This window comes from Gorilla gorilla, chromosome 1 (assembly GCF_029281585.2).
Source record: "Gorilla gorilla gorilla isolate KB3781 chromosome 1, NHGRI_mGorGor1-v2.1_pri, whole genome shotgun sequence".
NCBI lineage: Eukaryota > Metazoa > Chordata > Mammalia > Primates > Hominidae > Gorilla > Gorilla gorilla.
In genome coordinates, this window is record NC_073224.2 from 207,401,914 (window position 1) to 207,418,125 (window position 16,212).

Below are 16,212 nucleotides of genomic sequence, written 5' to 3' on the forward strand. Positions count from 1 at the left end.
CAAATTGGCTTGGAACTCTTTTTAAAGACATATATACATTTTATATACATATTTTTATGTTTTATATATATAACTTTTTAACCTCAATCTTAATATTAAAGTTTATAAGAGATTTCCAATATTAAAATATATTATGGCAAATCAAAAGCAATCCTTTTTTTTCGTTTCGTTTTGGTGTTTTTGAGATGGAGTCTCACTCTGTCGCCCAGGCTGGAGTGAAATGGCGTGATCTCGGCTCACTGCAACCTCCGCCTCCCTGGTTTGAGCAATTCCCCTGCCTCAGCCTCCCGAGTAGCTGGGATTACCGGCACACACCATCACGCCTGGCTAATTTTTTTGTATTTTTAGTAGAGACGGAGTTTTTCTGTGTTGGTCAGACTGGTCTCGAAATCCTGACCGACCTCAGGCAATCTTCCTGCCTGGGCCTCCCAAAGTGCTGAGATTACAGGCGTGAGCCACCACGCCTGGCCATTTGGTTTATTTTTTGAGACAGTCTCACTTTGTCACTCAGGCTAGAGTGCAGTGGCACAATCACGGCTCACTGCAGCCTTGATCTCCCAGACTTAAGTGATTCTCTCTCTTCAGTCTACCAAGTAGTTGGGACTACAAGTACCCACCACCAAGCTTGGCTAATTTTTGTATTTTTTAGAAAGATGAGGTTTCGTCATGTTGCCCAGGCTGGTCTCAAACTCCCGGGCTCAAGCGATCCCCCCACTTCGGCCTCCAAAAGTGCTGAAATTATAGGCATGAGCCACTGTCCCTGGCCCAAACATACTTTTTAACTTTGACAAGAAAATAAACTTAAGACAACACTATTCAAAGGCAGGCCAGCAGATGATACCAAGATAGTAAGTCCTATTGCTCTTTTCCTCCAAATGTCATCAATGTGTTTTGGAAGAAAACTGAACAGAATAGCTTTAAAAATTCAACATATCTTGAAAAAAAAAGAAAGTACAGGTAAGTATAAAGAAGAGGAGCTGGGCCCAGTGGCTCATGCCTGTAATCCCAGCATTTCAGGAGGCAGAAGCAAGAAGGTCACTTGAAGCCAGGAATTCCAGACCAGCGTAGGGAACATAGTGAGACCTATCTCTAAATAAATAAATACGAAAACAAACTGAAATAACTTTTTATTTTTTTTGAGATGGAGTTTCGCTCTTATTGCCCAGGCTGAAGTGCAATGGTATGATCTTGGCTCACCACAAACTCTGCCTCCCGGGTTCAAGTGATTCTGCCTCAGCCTCCCGAGTAGCTGGGATTACAGGTATGCACCACCACACCCGGCTCATTTTGTATTTTTAGTAGAGATGGTATTTCTCCATGTTAGTCAGGCTGGTCTCAAACTCCCAACCTCAGGTGATCTACCCGCCTCAGCCTCCCAAATTGCTGGGATTACAGGCATGAGCCACCATGCCCAGCATTTTTTTTTTTTTTTTTTTTTTGAGAGAGTCTCACTCTGTCACTCAGGCTGGAATGCAGTGGTGTGACCATGGCTCATTATGGACCTGACCTCTCAGGCTCAAGTGACCCTCCAGCCTTAGCCTTCTGAGTAGCTGAGACTAGAGGTTTACCAGGCTAAATTTTGTATTTTTGTAGAGACAGGGTTTTTCCATGTTGCCCAGGCTGGTCTTGAAATCCTAGGCTCAAGTGATCCTCCCACCTTGTTGGAATAATAGGCATGAGCCACTGTGCCTGGCCCAAAATTAATAGTTTTTGAGAACAACCCGTTGCCACACTAAAAGCTCATCTGTCACCTAGCCCTAATGAGTTAGAAGGGCATTCAGAGAATGGCATTTACTTGGATTGCTTCACTGCTTCAACACTGCCACTTAAGGGCATATTAACTACTGTCCAGTGTACTGGGTGTGTACAGTGGTAATTTGTGGCTTTTTTTTTTTTTTTTTTTTGAGACGGAGTCTCGCTCCTGTTGCCCCGGCTGGAGTGCAATGGCGCGATCTTGGCTCACTGCAACCTCCGCCTCCTGGGTTCAAGCGATTCTCCTGCCTCAGCCTCCCGAGTAGCTGGGACTGCAGGAGCCTGCCACCACGCCCGCCTAATTTTTGTATTTTTAGTAGAGGCGGGGTTTCACCATATTGGCCAAGCTGGTCTCGAACTCCTGACCTTGTGATCCGCCTGCCTCGGCCTCCCAAAGTGCTGGGATTACAGACGTGACCCAACACGCCTGGCCTAATTTGTGGCTTTTTAAGAGAACTGATTTCTTTTTCCTTTTTCTTTTTGTTTTTGCTACAGGGTCTCATTCTCACCTAGGCTGGAGTACAGTGGCACGATCTTGGCTCACTGCAACCTCTGCCTCCCAGGTTCAAGGGAGCTGATGCTTGCACATCAGCCTTCCGAGGAGCTGGGACCACAGACGTGTACCACCACACCTGGCTAATTTTTTTGTATTTTTTGTAGAGATGGGGTCTCACCACGTTGCCCAGGGTGGTCTCGAACTCCTGGACTCAAGCAATCCACCCACCACCTTGGCCTCCCAAAGTGTTGGGATTACAGGTGTGAGCCACTGCACCTGGCCAAAAGAACTGATTTCTGAGCATAGTCTGTGCCCTAAACAATTTTTACATGCTGATGGAATGCTATTTTTTTAGATGACACCAAGTTCCACTCTAGCAGATATTAGAGTTGATCTGTGGATGGACACTCAGGATCCTTTTTTTAAAGGGTCTCGATATATTGCCCAGGCTGGTCTTGAACTCCTGGGCTCAAGAGATCCGCCCACCTAGGCCTCCCAAAGTGCTAAGATTACAGGCATGAGCCACCACGACCGGCATCAACATCCTTTCTAACTTCCTTCTGGAAACTAAAAAGTACATTTCCCAGACTCCTTTACAATTCAGTTTCCCCATGTGAAATGTGGCCTATCAATGAGATGTTCTGTGAGATCCGGAAGGCAGAAATGAGGTGGGAACCATCTTTCTTCTGTTTTGGCTGTTAATGCTGGCAAGCATATTTATGGAAACATTATATTTTTTTCTCATAGCAGCATTCCAGTGTCAAAAGCTTCATGATTGTCAAAAGACAAACATGGTGAAGACAGGAGTCACTATTTGGTAGGAGTTCAGGGGAAGTTCAGGGGTAGCAGGGTTGTTTCCTTTTATTTATTTTCAGAGGCAGGGTCTCACTCTGTCATCCAGGATGAAGTGCTGAAGTGCAGTGGTGCACTCACAGCTCACCGTAAACTCGAACTCCTAGGCTCAAGTGGATCCTCCCACTTTGGCCTCTCAAAGTACTGGATTACACTGCGCACGGTCTATAGCAGTTAGTCGACCCTTAAATTACACTAGCAATGTCATTGGCAGCCTCCTGATTCCCTCCCTGGGGGGCCTGTTGGGCAGTCTTTTTTTTTTTTTTTGAGACGGAGTTTTACTCGTTGCCCAGGCTGGAGTGCAACGGTGTGATCTTGGCTCACCGCAACCTCTATCTCTCGGGTTCAAGCGATTCTCCTGCCTCAGCCCCCCAAGTAGCCGGGATTACAGGAACATCCCACCATGCGTGGCTAATTTTTATATTTTTAGTAGAGACGGGGTTTCACCATGTTGGCCAGGCTGGTCTCGAACTACTGACCTCAGGTGATCCGCCCGCCTCGGCCTCCCAAAGTGCTGGGATTACAGGCATGAGCCACAGCACCCAGCGAGGTGTTTTGTTTTGTTTTGAGACAGAGTCTGACTCTGTCCTCCAGGTTGCAGTGCAGTGACGTGATCTCGGCTCATGGCAACCTCTGCCTCCCGGGTTCAAGCGATTCTGTCTCTGCCTCTGGAGTAGCTAGGACTACAGGTGCGGGCCACCATACCCGGCTAATTTTTGTATTTTCAGTAGAGATGAAGTTTCACCATATTGGCTAGGCTGGTCTCAAACTCCTGACCTCATGATCCGCCTGCCTCAGCCTCCCAAAGTGCTGGGATTACAGGCATGAGCCACGGTGCCTGGCCCCGGCCAGGTATTTCTTTTTATCAATGTGAGCATGGACTAATACAGGGACAATAATAATACCTATAGCTTATAGAGCTGCGAGATGGAGAATATTAGAAGCTAATCCAAGAAACGTGCTTATAACAGTGCCTGGCTTATAACAAGCCCTTGATAAATGTCAGCTATTATTATTATTATTAATTATCTAAACATTTAAAAACACTGCTTTCAATGAGTACAAAATGTAAACATTTTAGAGTTTTATTGCCACACATTTTCTTGTCTTATACAAATGGGGATACAGAAAGGAGGCTCACGCCTGTAATCCTAGCACTTTGGGAAGCTGAGGCGGGTTTATCACCTGAGGTCAGGAGTTCAAGACCAGCCTGGCCAACATGGCAAAACCCCGTCTCTACTAAAATACAAAAATTAGCCGGGCATGATGGCGGGTGCCTGTAATCCCAGCTACTCAGGAGGCTGAGACAGGAGAATCGCTTGAACCCTGGAGACGGTGGTTGCAGTGAGCCGAGATCGCACCACTCCACTCCAGCCTGGGCAACTGAGTGAGACTCTGTCTCAAAACAAAAACAAAAACAAAAAATGTGGATACAGAAAAAAAAATGTTTTTTGACTGGTTTCATCATATTCATGTACCTAGAGAGAGTGAGAGCGATCATTTCAAAACTACATGTGTACCTGGGAATAGCAACCCTCGACTCCAACTAGTCAATTGCAGACCTCACCTTAAGGAAGGATTATTCTTTTTTTTTTTTTTTTTAATTTGAGACGGAGTCTAGCTCTGTCGCCCAAGCTGGAGTGCAGTGGTGCAATCTCGGCTCACTGCAACCTCTGCCTCCTGGGTTCAAGTGATTCTACTGTCTCAGCCTCCTAAGTAGCTGGGATTACAGGTGCCCGCCACCACGCCCAGCTAATTTTTGTATTTTTAGTAGAGATGGGGGTTTCACTGTTTTGACCAGGCTGGTCTCGAACTCCTGACCTCATGATCCGCCTGCCTCGGCCTCCCAAAGTGCTGTGATTACAAGCGTGAGCCACTGCGCCTGGTCTTTTTTTTTTTTTTTTTTTTTTTGCTTTGTTTGTTTTTTGTTTTAGACAGAATCTTTCTCTGTTGCTCAGGCTGGAGTGCAGTGGTGAGATCAGAGCTCACTGCAGCCTTGACCTCCCCGGGCTCAGGTGATCCTCCCACCTCAGCCTTCTGAATACAAGTGTGTGCCAAATTATTCTTGAGAAACCATTTTTGCCTTTTTTTCTTTCTTTTTTTTTTTTTTGAGATACAGACTTGCTCTGTCACTCAGGCTGGAGTGCAGTGGCCTGAGAATGAGATCTATAACCTAAAATAAGATTTGCAACCTAAAAGTTTATGTTTTAATGTTGCTGAGTACAGTGGCTCGAACCTGTGGTCCCAGCTACTCAGGAGGCTAAGGCAGGAGGGAGGATCCCTTGAGCCCAGGAGTTCGAGGCTGCAGTGAGCAATGCTCATGCCACTGCACTCTAGCCTGGGCAACAGGGCAAGACTCCATCTCTACTAAAAAAAAAAAAAGAAAGAAAAGAAAATTTAAGTGTTTATACTTAGAATACTACTCTAATGTATATATTTAAAAAGTCATGGATAAAATTATGGCTTAGTTTGGTTTGCTGAGGTATCTTCTGGTGATGAAAAATACATTGTAGATTTTGGAATAAAACTTCCCCCAGCCGGGCATGGTAGCTCATATCTATAATCCTAGCACTTTGGAAGGCCCAGGCAGGAGGATCACTTGAGCCCAGGAGTTTGAGACCAGCCTGGGCAACATGGCGAGACCTCATCTCTACAAATAATTAAAAAATTAGCCAGGTGTGTGGTAGTATATGCCTGTGGTCCCAGCTACTCAGTAGGCTGAGGTGGGAGGATCACTTGAGCCTGAGAGGCTGAGGCTGCAGTGAGCTGTGATTGTGCCACTGCACTCCAGCCTGGGCAACAGGGCGAGACCCTGTCTCAAAAACAAAAACAAAACACTTCCCCCAGATATTCTGGAACTGTAAGAATTTTATGTTGGACCTAGTCCAACAGTGCCAGGGAGACAGAGGGAACTGAAGGTGACATAAGGCATCCGCTATGCCCTCCGTGTTTCACATGCTGCTGAGAGCCACAGGATTCAAAGCAATGGAGGTTTTCTGAAGGGTCAGAAAAACAGCCGAAAGAAAACAACTGCATCTTTTGATGCAATCATTAATTTTACATTGTTCTGAACTCCAATATATACTTAAAATATACTTTAAAAATATACTTAAAAAAGTATATTTTCCTTTTTTAAATTCTTGAGACAAGGTCCCACCAGCCTGGAGTGCAGTGGTACGATCTTGGCTCACTGCAGCCTTGGCCTCCGGGGCTCAAGTGATCCTGCTTCAGTCTCCCACATAGGTGGGACTATAACAGTGTACCACCATGTCTGGCTCTTTCTATATTTTAACAGAAAAATCTTTTATTTATTTATTTATTTTTTTTTTTGAGACAGAGTCTCACTCTGTTACCCAGGCTGGAGTGCAGCGGCATGATCTTGGCTCACTGCAACCTGCCACTCCTGGGTTCAAGTGATTCTCGTGCCTCAGCCTCCTGAGTAGCTGGGATTACAGGCACGCACCACCACACCTGGCTAATTATTATATTTTTAACAGAGACAGGGTTTCGCCATGTTGGCCAGGCTGGTCTCAAACTCCTGGCCTCAAGTGATCTGCCCGCCTTGGCCTCCCAAAGTGCTGGGATTACACGTGTGAGCCACTGTATGTGGCCCTTTTACTCTATTTTTATGAGAAGGGCAGATACTCAAATTGGCAGGTGAAACGCATTTTATTCAAGACATATTTATTGAGCAACTACTCTATACCAGACTATACCTGGTCCTGAGAATATAGAGGTGATGAAATGTCAAAGGTCAGTGCTCACTTTCAAGCAGCTCACTGTCTAGTAGGAGAGAGAGAGAGTCAGAGAAGAGACAGGAAGAGAAGAGACTTCTAGACAAAGTGACAATACAATGAAGAAAATACTCATAGTAGAAGGGAACTGTAAAACAAAGAAAGCAAATGATTGTACCTGGGAGTATTGAGAAACATTTCCAAAAGGCTCAACGTTTAGGTTGGGTCTTGAAGGATGAAAAGAAGTTTATACATGAGAAAGAGGGCAAAAGGCATTCTAGCCAGAGAGAGCACCAAATGGGAAGGCAAAAACAGCGTATTAAACAGCATGGCCTCCTAGGGGATGGTAAGAAGTTTGCTATAGCTAGAGACTGTGGGCCTACAGAAGGATGGCAGAAGATGAAACTAGAAAAGTATGTAAGAGCTAGATCTTGGAAGCCCCTCCAGTTTTGGGGGTTCTGAGGCACTTCTGAAGGATTTTAAAAAGAAGAAACACAGGATTATAGGTCTACCAATCATTAGCTGTGTGACTTTGTCAAGTTACTTAACTCTAAGCATTGGTTTCCTTTTTGTAAAATGAGGTTATTGACTGTTTAGAGGCTGTAAGGAAGTCTGTTAAGAGGATTAAATAAGATAATCGCTAAAATAAATAAGATTAAATAAGACAAATAGAAATAAGCATATGAAGAGATGTTTAGCATCATTAATCATTAGAGAAATGCAAATCAAAATCACAATGAGATACTACCTCACACCCACTAGGATAGTTTGCTACAATAATTTTTTTAAATTTTTTTCTTCTTCTTTTTCTATATTTTCTTTTTTTTCCATGTTTTTCCAGAGATATAATAATTTTTTAAAAAACATGAAAATACTAAGTGTTGGCCAGAGTATAGATAAATAAGAACCTTCACACACTGCTGGTGGAAATATAAAATGGTACAGCGACTTTGGAAAACAGTCTGGGAGTTCCTCAAATGATTAAACATGGAGTTATCATCTGACCCAGCAATTTCACTCCTAGGTATATATTCAAGAGTAATGAACACATACGTCTACACAGAAACTGATACACGAATGTTTATAATAGCATTATTTGTAACAGCTAAGAGGTGGAAACAATCCAAATGTCCATCGATGGACAGGTGGGTAAACAAAATGTGGTATACCCATACAATGGAATGTAACTCAGCCATAAGAAGAATGAAGTACTGATATGGTCATGGGCCGCATAACATTTTGGTCAACAACTGACTACATATACAACGGTGGTCCCATAAGATTATAATACCATATTTTTATTGTACCTTTCCTGTGTTTATTTATTTGTTTATTTATTTTTGTAGACAAAGTCTTGCTGTATCCCCCAGGCTGGAGTGCAGTAGCACCATCTCAGGTCACTGCAACCTTCGCCTCCTGGGTTAAAGCAGTTCTCCTGCCTCAGCCTCCTGAGTAGCTGGGATTACAGGCACCCACCGCCATGCCTGGCTAATTTTTGTATTTTTAGTGGAGACGGGGTTTTGCCACGTTGGCCAGGCTTGTCTTGAACTACTGACCTCGGTGATCCACCCACCTTGGGCTCCCAAAGTGCTGGGATTACAGGCGTGAGCCACTGTGCCCAGCTTTCCTGTGTTTAGATATGTTTAGATACACAAATACTTAACATTGTTTTACAAATGCCTATAGTATTATGCTATACAGGATTGTAGCCTAGGAGCTATAGGCTATACCATACAGCCTAGGCGTGTAGTAGGCTATATCAGCCAGGTTTGTGTAAGTACATTCTATGATGTTCACACAACAACAAAAATCACCTAACAACACATTTCTCAGAACATATCCCCATCATTAAGTGACATATGACTGTATATACTACAACATGGGTGAACCTTAAAAACCTCATGCTGGCTGGGAACAGTGGCGTGAGCCTGTAGTCCCAGCTACTTGGGAGACTGAGGCAGAGGACTGGTTGAGCCCAGGAGGTCAAGGATGTAGTGAGCCAGGATTACGCCACCACAATCCAGTATGGGTGACAGTGAGATCCTGTCTCTAAAAAACAAACAAGTCTGGGTGCGGTGGCTCATGCCTGTAATCCCAGCACCTTGGGAGGCCGAGGCGGGCGGATCATGAGGTCAGGAGATCGAGACCATCCTGGCGAACACGGTGAAACCCTGTCTCTACTAAAAATACAAAAAATTAACCGGGCATGGTGGCAGGTGCCTGTAATCCCAGCTACTCGGGAGGCTGAGGCAGGAGAATGGCGTGAACCCAGGAGGCGGAGCTTGCAGTGAGCCAAGATTGCGCCATTGCACTCCAGCCTGGGTGACAGAGCGAGACTTTGTCTAAAAAACAAAAAACAAAAAACCTGATGCTAAGTTACAGAAACTAGTCATAAAAAATACATATTTTATTTATGATTTTATTCACATGAAATGCCCAGAATGGGTAGATCCACATAGGAAGTAGATGAGGGGTTATCAGGAGCTAGGAAGACATGGGAATAGGAGTGACTGTTAACAGGTATGGGGTTTCTTTATGCAAATGATGAAAATGTTCTGGAGTTAAGAGGGTCATGATGGTTGCACAATTTTGTGACCATATCAAAAAACTGAATTGTACACTTTAAAAGGGGTAAATTTTATGGCGTAAGAGTTATATCTCAGGCCAGGCGCAGTGGCTCACACCTGTAATCCCAGCACTTTGGGAAGCTGAGGCGGGTGGATCATCTGAGGTCAGGAGTTTGAGACCAGCCTGACCAACATGGTGAAACCCTGTCTCTACTAAAAATACAAAAAATTAGCCGGGCATGGTGGCAGGCGCCTGTAATCCCAGCTGCTTGAGAGGCTGAGGTAGGAAAATTGCTTGACCCTGGGAGGCGGAGGTTGCAGTGAGCCCAGATCGTACCACTGCACTCCAGCCTGGGCAACAAGAGTGAAACTCCGTCTCAAAAAAAAAGAGTTATATCTAAAAAAAAAAAAATAGGAATTGTCCTATACACTGGGGTCAGTTACAACCTGATATTCACATTGAAAGGATTTTAACATAACATGCATTCATAGTAGTACTCTTGAGTCATCAAAAAAGGTTTAAGTTATTTTCAGAATTATGTGATTAGGTCATGGAAATCAGTAATGCATTTCAGATTTTCTTCTTTCAGTAGAGTGACTTTATACGTTGAAACAGCAAGTTAGATCAATTTATATGGGACATCCAAAATCCAAATGGAAACATTTTAAATATCTGTAAGAGTTAAATATTATAATAGTCACAAGAATATAACAGAATTCAAGATTTCCATCAAGTTCAATGATCTTTAAAAAGGTGGTTGGGAAAGACAATTACACATTTTAGGAACCATTAAGTTCGAAAGTCTTTGGAATAGAAGCAAATGACATGTATTTCTATGAGTAGACTGAAGATTTAAGTAGCGAGTGTAACTTGAACTAAGGTTGTCGTTGAGAAGATCAACTCTCTTTTTTTGAGACGGAGTCTTGCTCTGTCGCCCAGGCTAGAGTGCAGTGGCGCAATCTCGGTTTACTGCAACCTCTGCCTCCCAGGTTCAAGTGATTCTCCTGCTTCAGCCTCCCGAGTAGTTGTGATTACAGGTGCCTGCCACTGTGTGCTAATTTTTGTATTTTTAGTAAAGATGGGGTTTCACCTTCTTGTCCAGGCTGGTCTCGAACTCCTGACCTCGTGATCCACACCCCGCCCCCCCGACCCCCGCGGCCTTGGCCTCCCAAAGTGTTGGAATTATAGGTGTGCGCCACCACACCCGGCTGAGAAGATCAACTCTTTTAAGATATATAGTCATTAATCTAAAATTTAATGTGTCCCACCAGGGTCAGCAAAAATAATCTTGTTAGCCTGCTTAGCAAATGTTCCTGAGTCATAAAGAACTTCAGCTAACTAGAGTGGTAATTGTATTCCTTGATGGATAAATGATCCTTCAGCTTTGGAAGATTTAGAATTAAGTACAGATGCTCTTCAACTGACGATGGGGTTACATTCCAATAAACCTATTTTAAGTTGAAAACATTGTAAGTTTAAAATGCATTTAATACCCCATTAAACCCACTGTAAAGTCAAAAAATCGTAAGTCAAGCCATTGTAAGTCAGTGATCGTCTGTATTAAAAACATTTAAGAGCTATGGTTTGAACATTTGTGTCCCCTCCAAAATTCATGTTGAAACTTCATCCCGATTGCAACGGTATCATCTTTAGGAGGTGATTGGGCCACGAAGACTCTGCCCTCATGGATGGAATTAGTGCCCTTATAAAAGCACGTGAGGGAGTGAGTTTGGCCTCTTTTGCCCTTCCATCCCTTCTGCCACGTGAGGACACAGCAGTCCTCCCATCCAGAGGATGCAGCAACACGGTGCCATCTTGGAAGCAAAGAGCAGCCCTCACTAGACACCAAATTGCCTAAACTTCCCAGCCTCCAGAAGTGTGAGAAATAAATTTGTTCTTTATAATTACCCAGTCCCAAAGTATTTTTATAGCTGCACAAATGGCCTGAGACAGAAAAGATTTAGAATTAATAAAAACACTTAAGAGAATCAAAACTATAGTTGAGGAAAGCCTCATTGAGAAGATGGCATTTGGGTAAAGTCCAAAGGAAGTAAGAGAGTCATGTGGGTGTCTGGGGGAAGAGTATTTCAGGCAAAGGGAACAGCAAGTGCAAAGGCCCTGAGGTGAGCAGGCAAGGAGGCATGGGGGAAGCAATGGGATATGGAGTCAGAAAGGGAAAGCAGATCATGAGAGAAGTAGGACATGGTGAGACCAGGTGCTTGTAAGGCTGCATAGACTATTATGGAGCTTTTGGCTTTTAAACTGCGTAAGATGGGGAGCCATTGACCAATTTTGAGCAGAAAAGTGGCAAAAGCTTCATTCAAGGGAATCAAACACATCAAATCTTTAAATATGATTAACATATCATTGTGTCACTGAGTTAAGTCTATTACACAGTTTTATCTAAAAATTAGATTTAAATGACATACGATGAATCAATATTACTCTATCTTACAAAGTTTCTGATGGCCCCAAATCATTATCAACAGCGAAGCTGGTGATTTCAGGGCTAGGAGATAAGGGTTAGTGGTGTGGCCTCCTTCCTGGAGTCCCTACTCATTATGCCTCCTGCTGACATTTTAGAGCACAATCCACCCAGACACCCATTTGATCAAGGGCCCTAAGCCAGATTCTCACTTCCCAGTTGCCACTTGTGTGGCCAGAGAGGTTCCCAGGAATAAAGACATCTGATCCCTGCTTATCAGTGAGGGGCTCTTGCTCCAGTCTACAAACGCATCCATACCTGAGGCATGGAGGAGATAAGACTGGAGCAGAAGCTTGCTGAGGATTTTGGAGGCTTTCCTGAAAAAGATCAATTAAGGTTTTTAGAGCAGGGAAGCGCTGTGTAAGACTGGCCCTTCTAAAGACTCCTCTGGAGGTGCCTTAGGAGGGAAGGCAGGGCGGGAACAGGAGGCCCTGGGCGGCTATGGTCACCCTGGCCTAGAGGTGAAACGCCATGCTTCATACGTGTTCCCTCATCTGCAAAGTGGAATTACCGTCAGCCTGACTAGGTGGTTGTTTTATGTGAAATTAAGTGAAATAATTCATATACGTGAAAGCACTCCATTTAAAGTTGTGCAACTATAAAGGTTTATCAAGCATAGAGGTGATACTGACGTGTGTGGTTAGAAGCCCACCAGGTGTGTGTGAATCTACCGCTTCCAAACGCGTCTTAGAATGATGTGGAGTAGGGCCATTGGAACAATCAGCGATACATAAGCGCATCTTAAGGGGAAGGGAACAAGCCGCTGACTAACTCACAAAAGAGGCGGTCCGCATGGGTAGAGATGAGCATGTAAGGTTCCGTCCAGAAGCAAATAGTTGGGAGCTCAACATTGGTTAGGCGCGGTGAGTTCGCCCTCGGTTCTAAGCCCAGATGTCGCATCTTGACATAAAACCAAGGATGGAGGCTGCACCGAGAAACTCGGGCTACTGCCCTGGGAGCCAGGTTCCCCGGCAGCGCCCCTGGCCGCGCCCGCAGAGACTCCGGCCCCGGCCCTGCCCTGCCCTCCCCGCGCGCCCCCGCGGCGGCCGCCCGTCTTTGCTCCGCGCAGCCCGAGCCCCTCCAGAGTCCGCGGCGCCCGACGGCTCCAGACACGCCCGGCGCCGTCCCCGCCGCCTTCCCGCCGCCGCCGCCAGGAGGCTCCGCGCGCCTTCCCGCCTTTCCCCGGGCCGGGCCGGGCGGCGAGGCGGGCGCGGGCGGCGACGGCGCGGCCATTGTCCCGCAGCCCCTCCCGGGCGCGCAGAAAGGGTCGGCCCCGCGGGCTGGGAGGCGCGGCCGGGCGCGGGGAGGGGCGGCCGGGAGCCGGTGCCCACCAGCGCCCGCCGCCGCCCCGGGCTGGGCCCGCCGCCGCCGCCGCAGCCGCCCGCGCCTCCTCCGTGGCCGCCCACAGCCCCTCGGAGCCGGCGCCGCCGCCGCCGCCACTGCGCCCCGGGCTGCAAATGGCGCCCGCTCGCCTCGGCGCCTCCCGCCGCGCTCCCGGCCCGGGGACGTCTGGGGGAGGCGCGTCCGGGGCCCGCATCCCAGCACTGCCGCCGCCCGGGCCATCAGAGCCCGCGGCGCCTCCGCCCGCGGCCAGGCTCGCGGCGGGTCCCGGGCAGCCCCGACGCCCGCCCGCCCGCCCTCCGCCGGCGCCGCGCGCAGCGACTTACCGCGGGCCGCGGCGCACCGGCCGGTCGCGCGCGCGGGCCGAGGGAAGATTCCTGGTTCTCGGCTGGGGAAGGACCCCCTTTCGAGGCCGTTCCTTTGCGCCCTAAAACAGTAGCCCCAACGTGAGAGAAACAAAAGGTATTTGCTGACGTGGGCGTTGGACAGAAACGCCCGAGGGCTGGGGACACAATTAAAGGGGCAACGCACAGATTTCAGGCACCAACCAGCAGCTTCGCCCACTCCCCCTGCCCTTGCCCACACCCGCTGCACGCTCCAGAGACACCGGGGTGCCCAGATTCTCTAGCAGTTGACTGCGGATCATGATTTTAGTCAGGAGCTGAAATTTAAAATTGTACTTTACGTTGGGAAAGGCGCCTCCGGAGGGCAGAAGGGCTGGATTTCTAGGATCTGGGGATTTGGTTTAGGAAAGAGGGAGGGACTTAGGCGTGCCCACAATTACTGTATAAGTACATGTGACATTATTGTACTTAAGTTTAGCAACGTCAAATGCAAAAGATTTCCACAGAATTTTCCCTTGTACTGAAGCAGTTATTTTAGTTGAGGATAACCTTTTCTAAACCTGTACAGGTCAGAAGCATTTCATTTGGAGAGGAAAACCCAGAGAGGCTGAGATAAGAGAACATAATTCTTAGTTAAGTCCAGAGAAATATAAAATTAGTAAAAACAGCAAGTTGCGTCTTTTCCAATGCAAGCATTCATCGTACACCAAGATTCCTCTGATAAATTTACGTCTCTAATATTTAGAGTACAGATATCAGGTTATACATTTGCTAAAATAGTAAATAAATGGATTTTCACTGTTACTGTAGAAGCATTACTTCTATAAATTAGTTTTCTAGTTCCTTATGCTGGGGTCAGGTACTGAAAAGTACTGTTATAGTAAAACTGGAGGGAAAAGGTTCAAATTATCAAAACTTGCGTTTAGCTTTTAATGGATTCCTCTCCTGTTCAAAATCATTCATATTGGACAGTTTGTAACTTTGATTTCAGGAATAATTAGCTATGCATTTTGAGGATACAAGATATTCACAATTGTCTCTTAATGTCACTTCTGTGTCACTGCAGAGGTGCTTTGCTATTTAGTTGCATTTCCTCACCTTCTGAACAGGTAAGTAGAAACATATTTGAAAACCATTAGGTGTCAGGTGTGTTGGATGTACTCAGATTACTCTGCTAGCGCCCCCATTGAGAATTCCCCCAGAAAGACCTGGACATGGTTTTAGCCAAAGGTTTTATTTTAGCCTTAGTTAATTAAAACATGCAAAAGAGTTCCACAAACATATTCCTCAAGAGAGCACATCAGGTTGGTGATAAACTCTTTGTTGAGGCCGGGTGTGGTGGCTCACACCTATAATCTCAGCACTTTGGGAGGCCGAGGTGGGCGGATCACGAGGTCAGGAGTTCGAGACCAGCTTGGCCAACATGGTGAAACCCCGTCTCTACTTAAAATACAAAAATTAGCTGGGCATGGTGGTGCACGCCTGTAATCCCAGCTACTGGGGCAGCTGAACCAGGAGAATGGCTTGAACACAGGAGGTGGAGTTTGCAGTGAGCCAAGATCGTGCCACTGCACTCCAGCCTGGGTGACGGAGCAAGACTCCATTTCAAAAACAAAAACAAAAACAACAAACAAAAATAACCTCTTTGTTGCAAGGAAGAGGTAATGAGAGTTTTGTCCCTCACCTTCATTCTCCTAGCTTTGGGAGCACGTTTCTGTATGCTAGAGCTCCACCATTAACCAGTGCTAGTCTCTTAAACTCTGTCTCCCACCCCACCCAACCCCCATCCCTGTTTCCACCTATTCAGTTCAAATCTTGAGGAAGATAATCCATTCCTTTTTTTTTTTTTTTTTTTTTTTTTTGGAGACGGAGTCTTGCTCTGTCACCCAGGCTGGAGTGCAGTGATGCAATCTCGGCTCACTGCAACCTCCGCCTCCCAGGTTCAAGCAATTCTCTGCCTCAGCCTCCAGAGTAGCTGGGATTACAGGTGCCTGCCACCACGCCTGGCTAATTTTTGTATTTTTAGTAGGGACAGGGTTTCACCAGGTTGCCAGGCTGGTCTTGAACTCCTGACTTCGTGATCCGCCCTCATTGGCCTCCCAAAGTGCTGGGATTACAGGCATGAGCTACCGCACCTGGTCCCATTCCAATTTTAACAGTGCCTGCTAAGGGTAAAGTTTTTGCTCTAGGCTCTTGGAATGCAGTGGTGAGCAAAAAATTCACCAAGTCCCTGCTTTTATGGGATTTGCAGTCTAGTGGGGGAGACAGATGGTAATCAAATAAATGTATAATTTGAAAATTGGATAAGTCTGAAGGAAAGGTATGTCGTGTGATGAGAATATTGATGAAGTGGGGACCCGTCTCATGAGGGAGAGGGTTTGTGTAAGGAGGACTTCCTTGAGGAGGTTATCTTGACCGGAAATCTGGAGTAGGAATTAACAGGCAAGCGTGTGAGTGGTCAGGAGCATTCCAGATAGAAGGAGCAAAATGGTGCTTGGTAGATGGGAATATAGCCTGAAAGGCTGATGAGACTGGAGTGCAATGTGAGGGAGAGAGACAAGAGATAAGATGGGAGAGGGAGGCAGGGGTCAGACCATCAGGGCCTTATGGGGCCAGGTTAAGAACTTTGGGAGCCATTAA

The 16,212-nt window shown here is 46.2% G+C and overlaps 1 protein-coding gene across 5 annotated transcripts in view; it reads right to left on the minus strand.

The window, feature by feature from the left end:
- Positions 1-13,975, minus strand: part of ZBTB8A (zinc finger and BTB domain containing 8A) — a 68,548-nt gene extending 54,573 nt beyond the window's left edge. For 2 of the 5 annotated variants that reach the window (XM_031000991.3, XM_055390771.2), the window contains exon 1: positions 13,555-13,975. The gene's annotated coding sequence lies outside the window, so the exon portion shown is untranslated. Of the gene's footprint in view, positions 1-12,663; positions 13,038-13,554 lie in introns of those variants that run through there. The other 3 variants (XM_031000992.3, XM_055390758.2, XM_055390763.2) reach the window with 3 other exon arrangements.
- Positions 13,976-16,212: the final 2,237 nt, after the last annotated feature.